A 7,823-nucleotide genomic window follows, 5' to 3' on the forward strand; every position below is an offset into this window, starting at 1 on the left:
CCCCCTTTTCTCTCCCCACAGAGCTCCTGAGCCGCCGGCGGCCGCAGCCCCTCCCCGTGGCCTCGGGACCACCCTGGATCCCCCAAACCCTGCGCTCATTTGGGGGGGGTCGCCTGTCCCCCCCTTCCCTGCATTTCTTCCCACACTAACCAGCTGTTCCCAGTGTTCCCAGTAAAGCTTCTCAGTGTTCTGCAGTCCTGATTGTTTGGGAGAAGTGGGGGGGGGTCTCCAAAAATCTTGGGAACGGGGGGGTTTGGGCACTCCGACAACTACAGAATCCTGGGAGCAGAGGCGTTTTGGCCACTCCCAGACCCTAAAACTCCTGGGAACTGAGAGGTCTGGACACTCCCAGACATTAAAAATACTGGGAACAAGGGCTGGGCACTCCCAAACCCATAAAATCCTGGAGAAAGGTTGTTTGAGCACATCCAGACCAGAAACAGTGGACAAGAGGGACTGGACACTCTCAGACTCTAAAAGTCCCGGGTCCATTGGGGTTTAGGCACACTAAGACCCACAAAATCCCGGGAACTCGGGGTTTTGGGAAACATCAGCCCCTCAAAATCTGGGAACAGGGTGTTTGGGCACATTCAAACACAGACCCCCAAAATCCTGGCAACAGGGGGTTACTGGACACCCACGGACACCCAGAACCTCATTCCCACGTATCCAGGTCACCCCAAACCCCATCCCCAGCAATCCGGGAACCCCCAAAACCCACCTTGGACCCCCCAAATCACGGGCAGGGTCAGCAGCAGCAGCAGCCAATGGGAGCGAGCATCGCACATGCGTCATCAGTTGTCGGGAAGACGCGTCCCGAACGAAGCCCCGAGCGGGCTCAGCCAATCAGAGACCGCCCTGAGCTAGTTTTTGGCTCAACAGGGGCACTCCCAGACCCCCAAAATCCTGGAGAAAGGTGGTTTGGGCACATCCAAAGCCCGAAATATTGGAAAAGAGTGGTTAGGACACTCCCAGACCCTAAAACTCCTGGGAACAGGGGGGGTTTGGGCACTCCCAGACTCCCAAAATCCTGGGAACTGGGGATTTGGGCCCTCTTAGACCCTCAAAATCCTGGGAAAGGGGGGGTTTGGACAAATGTCAGCCTCCTAAACCCCCATGATCAGGGAGGGTCTGGGCTCTCTCAGCAACCAAACATCCTTGAAAAATGGGGCTGAGGTACTCCCAGACCCCAAAACTAGGGAGAACAGGGGGGTTTTGGCATCCCCAGAGCCACAGAATTGTAAGAACAGCAGGGTTTGGGCACTCCCAGACCCCAAAACATTGGAAAAGAGGGCTTAGGACACTCCCAGACCCTAAAACTCCTGGGAACAGGGGGATTTGGGCACTCCCAGACTCCCAAAATCCCGGGAACAGGGGGGTTATTGGGCACCCGCGGCCACCCAGAACCTCATTCCAACGCATCCAGATCACCTTAAATGCCATCTCCAGGAATCCGGGACCCCCCAAAACCCACCTTGGACCCCCCCCGAACCCCTCCCAGCCCCGGGGCTGCCGCGGGGGCCCCCAACGGCCCTCGGCCAATCCCAAAGCGCCCACGCCGCCCGCGCCCAATCCCAGCGCGCCGCGCTGATGACTCATCAGTCGCCGGGAAGACCACGCTCCAACACGGCCCCAAACCGGCGCCGGCCTTTGCGCCCTCAGCCAAGCCCAGCACGCCCCAAACCCCCCAAAACGGCGCCGCCCGGCTGGGTTTGGGCTGTCAGCAGCTGTCCGGCGCTGGGCATGGAGCGTGTGCGGGGAGCTGGGGCCGTGCTGGCGGTGCTGGTGCTGCTGGGAGCCCCCCCGGCTGCGGGCGAGGAGCTGTCGGGTGAGCGGGGGGGTGGGAAAGGGGGGGAAAGAGGGGAGAAAAGAGGGGGTGGGAGCCCCAGAAAAGGGAGGGCGAGGGGGGTGGGAAGACCCGGAGTGAGTGGGAGGGGAGTGGGAGCCCCAAAGTGAGGTTGGGGGGCTCTGGGGATTATGGGGCCGGTGGGAAAGGGGTGGGAGAGGGGGGCAAGGGGGTGTGGGAGAGCAGGCAGAGGAGTGCCCTGGGGGTCCCTGGGTGTCCCTTGAGCCCTGGAGCGGTTCCCTGGGGCTCTGGGGGGTGGAATGGGCAGTGGAGGGGTCCCCAACCCCCCTGTCCATCCCCGGGGGGCTGATAGGGGGTTCCCCCCCAGCCAAGAGCCGGTGCTGGGGCGTCCGTGGGGCAGAAGGGGGTGGGAAAGGGGGGTCTGGGGTGGCCCCCTGAGCTGCCAGCCTGCTGTGGGGGGCTGGGGGATGATGGGGGGGGGGACGGGGCACCCCCTGCCCCGTGTCCTGCACACACAGGGGTGTTCCAGGAGATGTTTAAGGCCGAGTGTCACTTCATCAACGGCACCGAGCGGGTGAGGTTCATGGAGAGGAACATCTATAACCGGGAGCAGCAACTGCACTTCGACAGCGATGTGGGGGTCTATGTGGGGGACACCCCGTATGGGGAGATCCAGGCCAGGTGCCGGAACAGTGACCCGGAAAGGATGGAGCTCGCACGCTCAGCTGTGGACTGGTACTGCCAGACTTGGTACAAGATCACCACCCCTTTCGCCGTGGAGAGGAGAGGTGAGCATGGGGCAGAGCGGGTCCCCTCCGTCCCTGCCCTGGGAATGACCCTGGAGCCCCTCAAACCTTCCCTGGGAATCACCCCAGACCCCTCAGCCCTTCCTGTGCCCTTCTCTGTGGCCTTTTGCCCCCTGCCAGTTCTTTCCAGTCCATCCCAGTCTCTCTCAGTTTGTCCCAGTTTCTCCCAGTCCATCCCAGTCTCTCCCAGTGCCCCATCGTGTCCCCACGCGTTGATCTCTCTCTTGTCAGCCAATCCCAGCGCGTCTCTCTGATGACGCTCCAGTTGCCAGGCAGACCCAAACCAAACACTTCCCTCACCACCACCTCCCAGTCCCCAGCGCTTCCTTCCCAGTCCTTTCCAGTCACTCCCAGTCCCTCTCACTCCACTCCCAGACCCTCTCAGTCCATTCCCAGTCGTTCTCACTTCACTCCCACATCTCCCAACTCTCTCCCCAGTGCCCCCCCAGCCCAGCCCCTTCTCCCCCAGTCTATTCCCAGTTCCTCCCACTGCCATCCCAGTCCCTCCCAGTTCCATCCCAGTCCCTCCCAATGCCCTCCAAGCCCTCTGCCCTCCCTCCCAGTACCCCCCAGCTGAGCCCAGTGTCTCCTCCGTTCCTCCCAGTGCCCCCCAGCTCAGCCCAGTGTCTCCCCCGTCCCTCCCAGTGCCCCCCAGCGTGTCCATCTCGCTGGTGCCGTCAAGCTCCCAGCCCGGCCCCGGCCGCCTGCTCTGCTCCGGGATGGATTTCTACCCTGCGCCGGTGCAGGTGAGGTGGTTCCAGGATGGGCAGGAGCTGCCGGAGCACGTGGTGGCCACCGACGTGGTCCCCACCGGGGACTGGACCTACCAGGTGCTGGTGATGCTGGAAATCCCCCCCCCGGCGCGGGGTCACCTACAGCTGCCAGGTGGAGCACGTCAGCCTGGAGCACCCCCTCAGCCGGCACTGGGGTACGGCCCGGCCCCCCCAGCACCGGGGGCACACTGGCAGGGGGGCCGGGGAGGGAAAGGGGGCAACTGGGGGCAACTGGGAGGGAGTTTGGTGGGTCCTGGAGGTGAGGTGAGAGAGGTTGGAGGGTCCTAATGGGGCTGGGAGGGGCTTGGTGGGATCCCTGCAGGGGCTGGGAAGGGACTGGCAGGAGGTTTGAGGGGGTGCTGGGTGGCCTGGGAGAGTCTCTGGGAGGTTTGGGGGTGCTGACCCCCCCGGCTCCCCCCAGAGATGCCACCGGACACCGTCCGCAGCAAGATCCTGGTGGGGGTCGGGGGCTTCGTCTTGGGCTTGGTCTTCCTGGTGCTGGGGCTCGGCTTCTACCTGCGGGAGAAGGTAAAGGGGGGTTCCCAAATGGGGGTCGTGTCCCCCCCTTGCTCTCCCACAGCCTCTGTGCCCCCCCTGTCCCCCCACCCCGCTCTCACCCCCTTTTCTCTCCCCACAGAGCTCCTGAGCCGCCGGCGGCCGCAGCCCCTCCCTGTGGCCTCGGGCCCAGCCGGGACCCCCCAAACCCTGCCCTGATTTGGGGGTTCACGTGTCCCCCCCTTCCCTGCTTTTGTTCTCACCCCACCCAGCTGTTCCCAGTGTTCCCAGTAAAGCTTCTTAGTGCTCTGTAGTCCTGGTTGTTGGGGAGAAGGGGCTGGGGGTGACTTAGGGGGAAACTGCGGGGGGAGCAGAGTTTGAGGGGGGCAGAACCGGCCCCAGGATGGATCGGGAATGGGGAACCCCCTGAGTCCTCCACGTGTCACCTTGTTCATGGGGGGGTTTTGTGGGGGCATCTGCACCCCAACAGGGCACCCAGCGCACCCCAAGAAGTGCCGGGACCCACCTAAACCCCATAAAAGAGGTGGTGGGAATCCCAAATTCAGTGGGAGGGGAGTGGTACCCCCCAAAAGTGGATGGGGGCGAGATGGGACTGAGGAGTGGGGAATGATGGGAAAGGGGTGGGAGAGGTCAGAAAGGTGGGGAAAAGGAGGATGTGGGACATCATCCTCTCTTTCCTCCTCTTTTCCCCCTTTCCCACCATCCCCTGCTCACCCCACAGCTCCTCGCCCGCAGCCGGGGGGGCTCCCAGCACCACCAGTGCCGCCAGCACGGCCCCAGCTCCCCGCACACAGTGAAGCTTCCCAGTTCTCTGCACTCCTGGTGACTGGGGAGAAGTGGGGGGGCTTCAAAAATCCTGGCAACAGGAGGGTTTGGACACTCCCTGACCCCAAAATATCACAAAAGAGGGATGTGGACACTCCTAGACTCCAGAAATCCTGGGAACAGGGGGGTTTGGATATTCTCAGACCTTAAAAATCCTGGGAACATGGGGGTTTGGACACTCTCAGAACTACAAAATCCTGGAGAAAGGTGGTTTAGGCACATGTGGTGTATCAGGGAGGGAAAAGGTCCGAGAGATACTGGAACCAGAAAAACTGGACACCGTTGCTTCTTACGAAAGTAACTATTTATTATGAAATGTGGCTAACAGTGAAAAAATAGGCACTCGAGAAAGGGATTAGGGAGGAGAAAAGTGAACAAAAAGAACCTAAAAGGAAGGCACAACACCCTACTCACCCAGGTGTCACTTATAAGAGAGTCTTACCCACTCTAACCAGTAATGAAGCCTCTCTGCAGCAGCTGCGTGCTCCGAAGGGCTGGCAGGCTCCCACTCCAGCAGAGTCCCCACTAAAAGCAACTCGGTCCTTCGTGTAGAGCCGGCCCCCAGCACGGAAAGCGTGTCTGCTTTTATACAGTTCATTGAGCACACCTGCCCGGGGAGGTGTGGCCAGTACTGTCCTGTCAGGGGTCCTCAATCCCACCCCCTTGATTATGTCAGTGCCTCCCTTCTGCACATGGGTGAGAACTTTGGAAATCCCCCCACACATGCGCAGTGAGTCCTGGGGGTCTTTCCCAATTGAGTCTGGGGTTGAGCCTTCCTCACCTCATCATCACTTTCTCCTCCAAATGCCCTTGACGAGCCATTGACCAATCACAGGAGACCAATTAAAACAGTTTATACAGAAGTTCTCCCTCCAAGGGCAAATTTAGTGTTTTATCAGTGAACTTGGCAGGAAGAACTATAAACTACTGCAGGTGGCTAAGGCCAAACACAGACCAAAAATATCATCACAACTCCATCCCAGTACAAGGGCTCTGAGCCAGAGAGGGGATGAGAGCCGGGTACAGCCTTGGGAATTGCCAGGAGCGGAAAGGGATGTCTAAGAACAAGTCCCTTAGGAAAGGGAAGCAGAGAGGCTGAGTTTTGACCCAAACACAGAGATGTGCAGGGCAGAGCAGAGAATATGCTCACAGAAGATTCTTGTGGGTCCATCTTTGCAGTTCTGACAGGCACGTCTTGTCATGGCCTATCCTCTCCATGAGGAGTCAGTGAGCCGGGCTGGGGACGAGGGGCAGGACTGGCTGGGATTGCCTGTGGGGCCTGGCCCAGAAAATGGAAGTGTCCCCATGGGGACAGCTGGAAAGGGTCCAAGAAGGAACTGCTGCCCCAGCGCAGGCTGTGGCAGTGGGGAGTGTGCAGGGGGGAGGAGGCTGGGCCAGAGCAGGGCTGGGCAAGAACGGCCAAGCCGCGGGTGGGTTCTCCCCCGGCCCCCAGGGCCCAGTCCCTGACGGGAGGGCCTTGGGCAGGGCCTGGGGCGACTGCAGGAACCTGCAAGGCAGCGGAAGGGCCGTGCTTTTGGCAGGTGGGTTGCCAGACCCAGCTCTCTGCAAGAGAAGTTGAGGGCTCTGAGCCAGAGAGGGGATGAGAACCGGGTCCAGGCTTGGGAATTGCCGGCAGGGGAAGGGGATGTCTAAGAACAAGTCCCTCAGGAGAGGGAAGCAGAGAGGCTGTGTTTTGACCCCAGCACTGGGGTTTGCAGGGCAGAGCTTAGAATATCCCCCCTGTGAGATTGTTCTGCATCCCTCCTTGCAGTAGCGACAGGCCCTTCTCTTCAGAGATAGTTCTGGGAGTGTCTTCTTGTTCTTTCCAGGTGGGATGCAAGCGGTGGGGTGGGCCTTGGGCACCGGAGGGACGGCGAACAAGGTGAGCATTTTCCTGCCAGTCGGAATCAGATGTTCCTTCTGGTGCTCTGTATCTTTGGTGAATCTAAGCACATCCCTTGGCATTTGTTGTTTTTCCGGGTGGTTGACAAGCTGAGAAGCATCAGCAGAGCGGGAAGGAGGTGCCTGCAGTAAGAGGTCAGTGTCAAGGAAGCTGCGAGGGGAGCTTTGGGGAGAATGTTGCCCTCTGAGGGGCTGCGTCAGTGTGTGCCTTCCCTGGGGGATTTCTTTGCAGTGGCCGTGCCTATTGGCAGGGGAGCAGAGCCACAGGCCCAGGAGCCGAGCGACAAGGTCAAGTGCTCTTGTGCTGGCCTGGTGGGCAAGGGCAGGGGATTGCAGGGCTCAGCAATGAAGCATTTCCCTCTTCTCTTTGGAGGGGCCGTCCCGGTAGCCTTTGGAAAGAGATGAGCGTTGCAGGTGAGTCGGGGAGGGAGCGAGGAGGAGCAGGGGCCCAGGGAACTTTCAGAAATGCCACAGAAGGTTTTCTTTCCCTCTTCCAGGTGTGCCATGCAGGGAGAGCCGCAGGCTGAGACTCTGTCCGGAGCCAGGGACTGGAGGAGTTCAGAGCACTTAGGAGATGGTGAGTGGTGGAATGGTTGGGCTTTGGCCGATGTGCTGCTAAAGTCCTGCACTGATTTTGGTTTCCTTTCTGGGAGCTGACAAAGAGAAGAACCCAGCGACTGCAGGAACCTGTGAGCCAGCCAAAGGGACGGTGGGTTGACAGGCCCAGCTCTCTGCAAGAGAAGTTGAGGGCTCTGAGGCAGAGAGGGGATGAGAGCCGGGTCCAGGCTTGGGAATTGCCGGGAGGGCTTTGGAAAGGAGCGCAGGGGAAAGGGATGTCTAAGAACAAGTCCCTTAGGAGAGGGAAGCAGAGAGGCTGAGTTTTCAGCCCAGCACAGAGACGTGCAGGGCAGAGCAGAGAAGATGCCCACAGAAGATTCTTGTGCGTCCCTTCTGACAGGCACTTCTTGTCACAGCCTGTCCTCTCCATTCCGGAATAGGCCCTGGCAACCAAAGAACCAACACCCCCCCACCACAGTGCAGAGCAACCCATGTGCTTTGGGCTCTTTTGTTGTCCTATCCATTCTGGCCTATCCTCTCCATTCCGGAATAGCCTCTGGAAACCAAAGAACCAAGCCCCCACCACGTGACAGTTCAACCCCATCCGTGTGCCAAGGGCTCCTTTGTGATGTCACG

General features: G+C 60.2%; 1 pseudogene; it reads left to right on the plus strand.

Annotated features, from left to right (window-relative positions):
- The first annotated feature begins 1,583 nt into the window (after window positions 1-1,583).
- On the plus strand, window positions 1,584-4,055 carry LOC113940654 (annotated as a pseudogene).
- The last annotated feature ends 3,768 nt before the right edge of the window (window positions 4,056-7,823 follow it).

The sequence above is a fragment of the Corapipo altera genome, unplaced genomic scaffold (assembly GCF_003945725.1).
Source record: "Corapipo altera isolate COAL_440 unplaced genomic scaffold, ASM394572v1 61248, whole genome shotgun sequence".
Lineage (NCBI taxonomy): Eukaryota > Metazoa > Chordata > Aves > Passeriformes > Pipridae > Corapipo > Corapipo altera.